Consider the following 12,634-nt stretch of genomic DNA (forward strand, 5'->3'; position numbering starts at 1 on the left):
ATATCAAAATAATATGCTCTGTGTTACTTGGGATTCTCCAGAGAAACAGATATATATACACACACAGATGTATAGCTAGATATAGATATAGAAAGAGATTTATTATGAGGAAGTGACTCACGTGATCATGAAGATTGAGAAGTCCTGAGAGCAGCTGTCTGCAAGCTGGAGGCCCAGGAAAGCCAGTGATGTAGATCCAGTCTGAACCCAAATGGTGTTAAGTCCTATTCCAAGTCCAAAGTTGGAGACAAAGAGCACTGATGTCGGAAGGCAGAAGATGGACGTCCCAGCTCACACAGAGAGCAAATGTACCCTTCCTCTGCTTTTTTGTTCCACACAGGTCCACAACAGATTGAATGGTGCCCAACCACGTTGGCAAGGCTGTTGGTTAGCAAAGAGAGGTGGAAGAGGCAGACTGCTCCGGATTATTAGGGGGCAGTTTTAACAAGCAAGGAAACTTACAAAGTCTGTCTTGGCAGCTGCAAGACAAGTAGTTTTCTGCACCTTTCCACCAAACCTTAAAAACTTACACAGAGACTTTAACTGGGTTCAGTCCTGATGTGGTCTCAATAACGCCTTTCTCTCTCAGGGCCACATCCTTGGGGCAGCTTCTCACACAGAAATGCACTTTCCAACACAGGACAGTACAGCTCTCAGGTCAACCAGAGCTCATGTACTCTCCATGACCAGCTCCAACAAAGGGTAGTCTTCTTTAATCAGGCTTCTGATTTAAATGCAAGTCTCTTCCAGAAATGCCCTCACAAATGCACCCAGAAATGTTCTGCCAGCTATCTGGGTGTTCTTCAATCCAGCCAAGTTGACCCAAGAAACTAACCATCACAGACTGTAATAAATACTCAAAAATATGACTGACCTTTGAACAACACGAGGGTTGAGGACACCAACCACTGGCACAGTCAAAAATCCGCTTATAACTTAAATCAGCCCTCCACATAGGTGGATTCCCAAATGTGGATTGAAAATACAGTGACTCTTGAACAACACGGGTTTGAACTGCATGGGGCCAATTAAGCACAGATCTTTTAAATTTAAATTTAATTTTAAAAATCTGTGTTTAATTGGACCTGCTCAGTCCAGACCTGTGTCTAATGGGACCCACTCAGTTCAAACAAATGATTTTAACATAACCATCATTGAAAAGATGCATCCTATGTGCATTGGAAAAGAGGTGATAACAAAGCGAGTACCCTGTGTTTTTCCATCATCAGATTTGTTGTAGATGTTTATTGTGTTTGCCTGCCTGTGACTTTTTCCCCCTTTCTCTAGTAATTCATCCAAATTTTCCCTATGAAACCATCCCTTCTTATCCCACATCATGTGACTTGATTGGAGTTTACCACAACCTAGCTTAGGGTGGGCATTGACCTGAGCTAAATGAATATGTGTATCTCTTTAGCTACAATTACTGGCTCAGGAATGAGCAGGTGACTGTTACAGAAGAACAATGAAGAGATCAAGTCAGAATAGGTGGTCTGAACCATCTGCCTTTAGCCATGATCAATGCACTGGGCCGTTTTGATCTGTGAGCCAATTTTAGGTTTGGGTTTTTTTTTTCCTTCGGGCTCATAACAAAAAAAATATATGACTAAAACTGCATTTATAATATTTTTTGACATAACTTGTTAGCTATACATCTTCTCTACAAGGCTGAAGACTATAAGCTGGAGGAAGTCACATTTTTCTTTTGATTTTCAAATCTTTAGCACAGTGCTTGCCATGTAGTAGAAGTTCATTAAATGTTGGTTGAGTAGATGCAGACATAAAATAAAACACAATGGAATATTTTTACTCAAGGAACGTTTGGTTTAGAACTCATTCATTATCTGGAATGCAATTGGATTGTTGCCATTGTTTCCAGATATTTCAGCCTGATGAGAGAAAAGACTGAGGCAGCACTTATTTCCAAAAAGAAGTCATTCATCCTCTTCCCTAGCACTCCTGAACAAAGTCGCAACTTCTTCTGATCATACATAGTCCTAATCAACTTTAAAAAGACTCAGCATTTCCAGTAGCTTGATACATACTTTCCAATATAATTCCTAGCATAAGGAGGAAGATGAGAGAAATTATAGAATATGTTCTCATATAGAATATGCCACCCCCCTTGGAGACTACCACTTTTCTTCTTTTCTTTAGGTTACAATCTGGATTTCTCAAAAGTCCACTAAAGTTGTCCTTGGTCTGCAGTGTTTGCATGGGTCTCTCCATACATTTCCTAACTGACTCTCAGTCAAGGACTACCCACCTTGACTCATGAATTAGGCTACTTTTCATCACGGCGCAGCAGTTAAAGTTTATTCACCAGAGGGTTTGACCAATAAGCACTACAGATTTTAAACTGTATCCTTCCTCTTGCCCAATATACCTCAAGGTTTGTTGAATTGGAGAGTATTTGTTTATCCATTTACACTCTTATCTGTGCATCTAAATTCAGGCACATTTAATTGGTTACAGGGAAAAATATAACAAAAGCAAATTTACTGTTTAATGAATGTGCAGCATTTAGATTTCAAGGAAATGCTCTGAAGATTAACTATCTAAGAATTCAATACCTTGGTTATTAATTACAAATTGAAATCCCAAACACAAGATTAGTGTTATTAGTTAGAACAGCATTTTGATTGAGATGACCCATTATAAGGATTATTCTTGAATTTTATTATAAAATGAGCTTTGGTTTCCACATCCTTAGTTTTATTGTATGGAGGCTGCAGGGTAGGTGTTTAACAGGTACTCTCTTAAGACGGCTTGATTACCATATTGATCACTATAACTGTTCGGGTTTAGCCAGAAAGCTATGCATTCCTTTCTTTACTAGCTCTAATCACCATTCATTCTAAGTGCTATTATACTGCCTTGTAAACAATATTGTTTTGCAACCTTAAAGTCAGTAATTCCACAGAAATTAAATTAGGTTTACAGTAAATCCATGATTACCATATAATCTGTGGAGTCTAAATAATGATGTACTTAGCTGTAAAACTGCATGTAAAACACAGAGTGATGATTACATGGCTATTTGGGGCCTAGGAAAGAAAGGGACGCCAAGTGTTTTGATGGTGGAAAAGCTGAGAAATCTTTTGTTTTTCATGTCTCATTTAAATTATAATCTTCAAACATCTTGATAATACCCTAACTGCCTTAAAAATGGCCTTAAAATCTGCTTCTAAATCTTATACCTTATATCATGTCTTGGGAGTTTGTTTTAATAAATTAAGACTTGATAAATATAGAAAATCCATCTGATTTACAGTGACAATAGAGAAAATTAAGCAGACTGCCTTTAGCAAATAACCTGTCTCTGTTTTAAGGGGGCTCTTTCATGAGAGTGTTTACTTTAAGATTTAAACAATGTTTTTGGACAAAAGCACAACTTGTCAAATAGGTATTTCATTCAAAGGCTCTTGCCTTCCAGTTTGTCTCAAGGTCTCAACCATAGCTAGACCTGGGCTTAATTAGCTTCAGTTAAATTAGCATGTTGCTCTCCTAATACAGCCAAAGCTCTGAGACATAGTAATCGTCAAACCTTACAGTCGGAGTGGCCCACAGATATCTACGGAGGTGATAAAATTGGTCAAAGCCACCATTGCTCCATAGCAGAGTCAGGTTGAAAATTCACCTCCTAATCCAGAGTCTTTGCACCACATTAAGCTCTGCAGAGAAACCAATGGTGACTTAGAGGCAAACCCAACCCTCAAGGAACTCAAAATCTAGTAGAGAATATGAGACAACAAGAAGAGCTGTCACAATAACTCTAGAGCAAGAAAGCCATCACAGAAGTGGCACTGTGTAGTGGGGAGAAACATGAGACTGGTATTGCAACCACCCAAAAATCAAACCAACTCCGGCATTTCTTACCTGTGACTCTTCAGCAAGACACAAACTATAAGCCTCATTTTTTTTTTCTGTAAAATTAATAAGTAGGATTGCTGTGAGGATAAAATGCAATGATCTGTGTAAGTTAAACTCTCAGTACACTGGCTGGTACATGGGGAGAACTCCGTGAATGTTAATTATTATGAATAGAGAGAAAATATTATGGGAGTGTAGAGAATGAAAATGGATCACTAAGTTAGTTCAACTGGGAAAGAATATAAAAAGAGTGCATTTGTGAAGCATGAGGAAGGATAACCATGCACCTCAAAGGGAAAAGAAGGGAGAGGGTACAATTTTTAGTAGGATTGGAGTGTGTACAGATGGGAAAACAACAAGGAGAAAAAATGAGGCTCATAGGTAGGTGGTTCACACTGAACCATCTTTTGGGCTGAATTTCAATGTAAGGAATAATAATAATAATAATTGTGAGTATTTATTTTAGGCATACCAGGACCAGGATACTAGAGAGGCAGGAGGCCTCAATGGTGAGCAGGTAAGGTAGAGCCTTATGTTAGGGATCTTGAGTCCCAGGCCGTGGGTATTATATGTTGAGGATCACTGAAAACTTTGAACAGCGAAGGTATGACAAAATTGGACCTGGACTTTTAAAAAATGATTCTGGCAGCAGTGGGAAAATGCAATGCAAAAGGGAAAAGTACTTTGCAGCCAGATCAGAGAAAAGCCCACCACAAGAGTTGAACAGATGGAGACAAAGGCTCTGAGCTGCATGGTGGCCATGGGAACAAAAAAAAAGATGTAACGGGGAGAGACAAGGAACTTGGTATATTAGTCTTCCAGATCTGCCCTAACAAAGTACCACCAACAGGGTAGTGTAACAAATTGCTTCTTTCCTAGTTGTAAGGGTAGAAATCCAATATCAGTCATTGGGTTTAGGGCCCACCGGACTCCAATATGACCTCATCTTAGTTAATTACATCAGCAAAGATTCTATTTCCAAATAAGGTCAAATTCGCAAGTACTGGATTTAGGACTTGAGCAGTTCAACCCACTTTAGGCAGTGTCCACAAACTTAAAAATGCTAAGATATGGGGAGCCAGGAAGGAGCTCTTTTTATTCCCCTGCTTTCACATTTTCTAGTCAGGGAAATGAAAGAGGAAGCAGCACCTTTGGTCCTTGATTAGATCAGCTGTCTCATTCTATAGGCCAGACAGGAGTAGCCTTCCACAAGCTGCCCTTCACTGAGGTCAAGTTGATGTGGACACTTCTGCTCTGTCAGCCTCCCTGGCTCTCAGTGGAGGGAGGGAGGCTCTGCTCAGACAGAGGTTTAACACCTAAAGGAAGAACAGACTGTGAGACCAGTCTGACCAAATATCAGCCTTGCTCCTTTACATGTACATGCCTGTGTGAGCCTCAATGTCCTAATCTGTATAATGGGCTTGGTAAGGAGATGCAACAGGTAAATGTTCTTCTCCTGGTTCCTGATGCACACTTAAAAACTTGACAAACATGACCTGGTGCCATGGTAATGATTATTATTATTGCTTTGTTTAATAGAGCCATCTTTTGATGGTTGTTGCTTTTATTAGACTGCCTCTCATTGGCTATGGAGATTTGACCTTCCTTACCTGCCTGAATTGATATCTGTGGGGAGCTCTGGCACATTGTCATTGGCATGCTAATTATTTTCAATGATTATCCTAAGGCCACAGTCCAAGGGTAAATAAAGAACACATAATCCCTTAACCCCTGGGTCATTTTATGCTCCAACACAGTCTCTGTACTGTATTTCCCTTTTCCCTTCACTCCAGGAAATTTTTATATGTAAAATATCTGCAAAGTACTTGGCATATATTTTTAAAATCCATAGATGAAACTCCAGGGGATACTAGAAACAGGTGTTGTACTAAAATTTTGTTATACTAAATATTGTTTAAAACCTAAGCTGTGGCTGAGAAATATTTTCCTGAATAGATTGTTATAAAAGCAGTTGCTGTATTGGAGGGTTGTTCCATAACCACTACTTAAAAGACCTCATTGCTCCCTCCCCCTGCCTGGTATGCTTCTCAATGTGATTCATGAGCATTCACTTCTGAAAACCATAGCATCAGAGACAGTGTCCCTGATGCTATTAAAAGCTTCAGGTAGCTCAGCAGGTTGGCTGGTGCTTCTCAGGGGCAGGGGATGTTTATCAGTCATTCTTGTATCCCCCAGGTCCTTGCCTGTTACTTGGAGAGCAACAAAAAGACATAGTAAATGAGTGAATAACTAAATAACTTAATGCCAAAATTAGAAGAATCCTCATGAGACTGTGACCCATATCTGTTTATTTATAAACATTTACCAAAAATATTTTACATGTACTTAGTATCAAAGTAAAATTGGGGTCTCAGGAGAGCAGAATGAGCTCAGTGAATCACCTAAGTACCACCTGCAGGCAATCAAGTATTGTTTCCAACTGGCATTACTACGAGTGTTTAATTGTTCCCCTTTGCCTGACTTGCAAGCACTTAGGTACAAAATCTTGTTCTCTCTTTGAGACTATCTTAATGATCACTCTCCATCGGAATCTTGGAACCAGAATCCCCTACTGATGGGTACAAATAAGAAAGAAATATGTCAGCACACATGGCCACTGGTGTGTGGCAATGAAGATTTATATGATCCAGCCAGCCAAGTGATCACCACACCAAGTAATCAAGAGAATGGAATTCCAGGGTGGGTTCTGCCAGCACCTCTTCTGTTCAACAGTATGACTGTGCCCCATCCACACAGAGCTTGGAGTCCATGGGACAGTTCATTTGTTAACTTAAATCTTCCTTGAAGATGTTGACTCAGAAAATATTGACATTTTGCCGCTCAGTTTTTGTTCCTAAATGACTTTAAACTTTGTTGCTCAGTTGATGTCATTGAGATTTATTTGGCTGCTGGCTCTGAGTTACTATCTGAAAAGAGCAGTACCATATGCAGCATATGCATATTCAATGGTGTAGTTCTCTTTCTACGGGGAGGGGGGAGTGCCAGGACTCATGGCTCACAATATGAATTTGCATCCCACTTTGCATAAATTTGCATGTAAACTTCACAAGCCTCTAATTTCAAGTATGTAAAATGAAACAAATCAATGCAATCTACAACAATTGTTTTCCAAGGCATTAATCACATGAAATATATACCAGCTTTCTGTAACCAATTAATTTAATCATACCCAAGGTTAGGAGAGACAGGGAAGTGGTGAATAATGGCTGCTAAGTGCCATGCCTAGGGCTAGAGGGATATATACAGGCTCAACACTGTCTTCTTTCCAACCCCTATGTCTCTTGCGAAAGATTACATTATGGTTTGAACAGAATTTCATTTTTACTCCCTTTAGTGAGTGGCCATAAGACTTTTTCTGAACAAAGAAATGTGGACAGAAGTAACATGAGCTGCCCCTCAAGCAGAAGCTATAAGAGCCAGCACATGGTTCAGTATCTCCGCCATGACATAAGCAACATTCCACATAGAGACTGCTCTAATTGCTTGAATCCCTGAGTGAATGTCAGGGTGGAGATCAGGGTGTTGCAAACTGCCAACATTTTCAGATTATTTGTTGCTACAGCATATACTAGCCTATTCTGACTAATGATGTATTTTCTAAGTTATTACTAAGGTGATCCATAATTTGGTTTTGGATATTTGTGTACATAAGAACATGTGTACAACATTAAGGTAAAGACAAAAACATTGAAAAATATGGTCTGTATGGTTAATAAATATATGAAGCTATTGGAGAAGTAATCCATACCTTCAAGATCAATTAAATGTCACCACAGTGAAGAATAATACAGGATGTATATATCCTCCCTATTTCAACATGATGAAATACATATACTATTTAGATTTCTTAAGACTGGCAAATCCATAAACATTTGGTCTATTCTTGACATACATATTAACTTTCTTTTAAATGCCTTGTAATTCTTTATGTTCCATTGTGGAAAAGGTCTCAGTGAAATGCTAGTTTTTAAACACCTTTTCTAAGTACCTATCAATCCACAATTAATTTAAGAATAAAGAGATCTGAAACCACAGAAGGGTGTGTAGTATATTTTTGAACAAATGAAACCTTAAGTCCTGAAACTGAGAAACCAGCGTTTTCTGTATTTCCAAAGTTCAAAAATGTATGTCATAGAACCTGAATATAATGTAGGAATACAGATTATAGAAATAGGAGGCAAAACTTTCCTTCCAGCTAACCAAATCTAGTGGCTTTGCTTCTCCTTCTCCATAATGCTGTCCTACAAATTCCAGTGTTGCACAGCCTGACCCTGACCATAGGAATGCAGAAAATCAAGAGAAGAAGAAACATCCAACACTGAAGACTGTTTTCATTCCCATAAGGAAAAGATTAGAAATGTATATAAGACAACTCCCAGTCTAGATGAAGGCATCATAAATCACAAACATTTGGTTTCTTATTCTAACCCCAGGCACACATAGCCAAGAAATGGTTGTGCATTTTGTAAACTCTTCTGTACTAAGTGCATTATTATTTATGCTCTCTAGATTACATGGTAATCATGCTTGAATTGAATCTACCTCCTTCCCAGTATAATCTCCACATAATTAGTAGTTAGAAGGTTGCTTAAGGACTTTAACAGACCTGTGAAGAATAAATTTCCCTTAAAGAAGGAAAAATATTTACAGAAATTTTACACTGTGTGAAACAAAAACAAAGAGAAGAAAATAAACATTTAGAGTGCCAAAACATTGGGAAAACAAAATACAGAAATGATGGTCTATTAAAGGATTGAAGGTTCATTTTACTTCCCCCAATTGTTCAGAAGTTCACTTATATCTCTGGTGCTTTTTGGTCAAAGAGATCTTCTAGCAGAGTGACACCTTCCTGGTGATTCTTAAGATTACAGATGCCACAGAATGATTTTTGTTGACTAAATTAATTTGTTTCCCATAGCCAAAAAACAGTATGATTAGAAAACTGGTTTTAAATATTATTTTCTGGGCTATTTTTTATATCAGAAGTTTAAGAATCAGTTAGAAGTAGAGTTGAATTTTTAAAACTGACTTGATTCCTAGAGTAATAAACACCTGTTAACTCAGCTTTTGAATAAAAACTGATCTTTGGATTTGAGACATTTTTTAAAATTAATTAATCTATTTATTTTGGTTTTTCAATTACAGTTGTCCCATTTTATTTCCCCTTTGCTCCCCCCACCCGTCCCACCCCCTTTCCCACAATCACATCCCTCCCCATTGTCCATGTCCGTGAGTCATTTATACATGTTCCTTAACTAAACCCTTTCCTTACTTATCCCCTTTCTCTCCTTCCCCACTCGTTCCTCCCCGCTTAATAACTGTTATTATGCTCCTTGTTCTACTTAGTTCATTTGTTTGTATTCTTTCTTAGTTTCCTGTATTTGGTGATATCATATGGTATTTTTCTATCTTTGCCTGGCTTATTTCACTAAGCTTAATTCTCTCTAGTTCCATCCATGTTGTTGCAAATGGCAGGAGTTCCTTCTTTCTTTCTGCTGCGTAGTACTCCATTGTGTAAATGTACCACGGTTTTTTGATCCACTCATCTACAGATGGGCACTTAGGTTGTTTCCAGCACTTAGCTATTGTAAACAGGGCTGCTATGAACATAGGGGTGCATAAGTTCTTTTGAATTAGTGTTTTACGATTTTGGGGTATAATCCTAGCACTGGAATCGCAGGTTCAAAAGGCAGTTCCATTTTTAGTTTTTTGAGGTAATTCCAAACTGTTTTCCATAGTGGCTGCACCAATCTGCATTCCCACCAACAGTGCAGTAGGATTCCCGTTTCTCCACATCCTCGCCAGCACTTGTTGTTTGTTGATTTGTTGATGATGGCCATTCTGACTGGTGTAAAGTGGTATCTCATTGTGGTTTTTATTTGCATTCTCTGATGGCTAGTGATGTTGAGCATTTTTTCATGTGTCTATGTACCTTCTGTATGTCCTCTTGGTAGAAATGTTTGTTCAGGTCCTTTGCCTATTTTTTAATTGGGTTGTCTGTTTTCTTGATGTTGAGTCGTATAAGCTCTTTATATATTTTGGAGATCAGTCCCCTGTCTGAGATATCATTGGCAAATATGTTTTCCCATGTGGTTGGTTTCCTTTTCAACTTGCCGATGTTTTCTTTTGCTGAGCAGAAACTCTTTAGTTTGATGGAGTCCCATTTGTTTATTTTTTCCTTTATTTCTTTTGCTTTAGGAGATGTATCCAAGAGAATATTGTTATGTGATATATCTGAAATTTTCCTGCCTATGTTTTCCTCTAGGACTTTTATGGTTTCACCGCTTACATTTAAATCTTTGATCCATCTTGAGTTTATTCTCGTGTGTGGCATAAGTTGGTGGTCTAGTTTCATTTTTTTTTGCACGTCCCTGTCCAGTTCTCCCAGCACCATTTGTTGAAGAGGCTCTTCTCATTTCATTTTATGTTCCTTTCCCCTTTATCAAATATTCGTTGACCATACAGTCCTGGGTTTATTCCTGGACTCTTTATTCTGTTCCATTGATATATATGTCTGTTCTTATGCCAGTACCAGACTGTTTTGATCACAGTGGCTTTGTAGTATAGTTTTATGTCTGGTATTGTGATTCCTCCTACTGTGTTCTTCGATCTCAAGACTGCTTTGGCTATTCGGAGTCTTTATTGGCTCCATATAAATTCTTGAAGTATTTGTTCTATGTCTGTGAAATATGTCATTGGTATTTTAATGGGATTGCATTGAATCTGTACATTGCTTTGGGTAGTATGGCCATTTTGATGATGTTGATTCTTTCCATCCAAGAACATGGTATTTACTTCCATTTATTTGTGTCTTCCTTAATTTCTTTCTTCAATGTTACATAATTTTCAGAGTACAGGTCTTTTATCTCTTTGGTTAAGTTTATTCCTAGGTACTTTATTTTTATTGTTGCTATAGTAAATGGTATTTTCTTTTTTGTTTCTGTCTCTGATATTTTATTGTTGGAGTACAGAAATGCCTTCAATTTCTGTATATTTATTTTGTACCCTGCTATTTTGCCAAATTATCTCATTATATTGAGCAGTTTTTTAGTGGAGTCTATAGGGTTTTCTATGTATACTATCATGTCATCTGCATGTGATAGTTTTACTTCTTCTTTCCCAATTTGGATGCCTTTTATCTCTCTTTTTTGTCTGATTGCTGTGGCTAGGACTTCTAACACTATGTTGAATAGGAATGGAGAGAATTGACATCCTTGTCTTGCTCCTGACTTCAGGGGCAATGCTTTCAGTTTTTGTCTGTTGAGTATGATGTTGGCTTGAGGTTTCTCATATATAGCCTTACTTATGTTAAGGTATATTCCCTCTATTCTCATTTTGCTGAGTGCTTTCATCATAAATGGGTGTTGTACTGTATCAAATGCTTTTTCTGCATCTATTGATATGATCATGTGATTTCTGTCTTTCATTTTGTTTAGGTGATGTATTATATTTATTGATTTGCGAATATTGAACCATCCTTGCATCCCTGAGATGAATCCCACTTGATCGTGGTGTATGATCTTTTTGATGTGTTGCTGGATCATATTTGCCAATATTTTGTTGAGGATTTTAGCACTTATATTCATCAGTGATGTTGGCCTCTAGTTTTCTTTCTTTGTTCTGTCTTGACCTGGTTTTGGAATTAGGGTAATACTGGCTTTGTAGAACGAGTTTGGGGATTTTTCCCTCTTTTTGGATTTTTCGGAATAGTTTGATGAGGGTAGGAGTTAGTTCTTCCCTAAATGTTTTATAAAATTCTGTGAAGCCATCTGGTCCAGGGCTTTTGTGTGCTGGGAGATTTTTGATTACTGTTTCAGTTTCATTCTTTGTTATTGGTCTGTTGAGACTTTCTACTTCTTCTTGATTCAGTTTTGAAAGGCTATATGTTTCTAGAAATTTGTCCATTCCATCTGGATTTTCGAATTTCTTGCCATACAGTTGTTTGTAGTAATTTCTTCCAATCCTTTGTATTTCTGTGGTATCAGTCGTGATTTCTCCTCTTTCATTTCTAATTTTGTTTATTTGGATCTTCTATCTTTTTTTCTTGATGATCCTGGCTAATGGTTTGTTGATTTTATTTATTTTTTCAAATAACCAGCTCCTACTTTTGTTGATCTTTTGAATTGTTTGTTTAGTCTCTATGTCATTTAATTCTGCTCTAATCTTGATGATTTCTTTCCTTCTACTTGCCCTAGGCTTTGTTTGTTGTTGGTGTTCCAGTTCTTGTAACTTTAAGGTTAGGTTTTTTGAGATTCTTCTATCCTTTTCAGATATGCCTGTATTGTTATGAACTTCCCTCTCAGGACTACTTTTGCTGTATCCCATAGGTTTTGGGCTGTTGTGTGTTCATTATCATTAGTTTCCAGAAAATTCTTGATTTCTTCCTTGATGTCATCTTTAATCCATTCATTATTTAATAGCATGTTATTCATTCTCCATGAGCTTGGATGTCTTTGATTTTTTCCTTGAGGTTGGTTTCTAGTTTCAAGCCATTGTGGTCTGAAAAGATGCTTGATATAATTTTAATTTTCTTGAGTTTGTTGAGGCTTGTTTTGTGTCCCATCATGTGGTCTATCTTTGAAAATGTCCTATGTGCATTTGAAAAGAATGTATATTTTGCTTCTTTGGGGTGAAAAGTTCTATATATATATCAGTTAAGTCCATTTGATTTAGTGTGTTGTTCAATGCCTGTATATCCTTGGTGTTTTTTGCTTTGAGGATCTCTCTATTGTTGATAATT

This window comes from Furipterus horrens, unplaced genomic scaffold, assembly GCF_987537825.1.
Source record: "Furipterus horrens unplaced genomic scaffold, mFurHor1.1.pri manual_scaffold_4, whole genome shotgun sequence".
Classification (NCBI taxonomy): Eukaryota; Metazoa; Chordata; class Mammalia; order Chiroptera; family Furipteridae; genus Furipterus; species Furipterus horrens.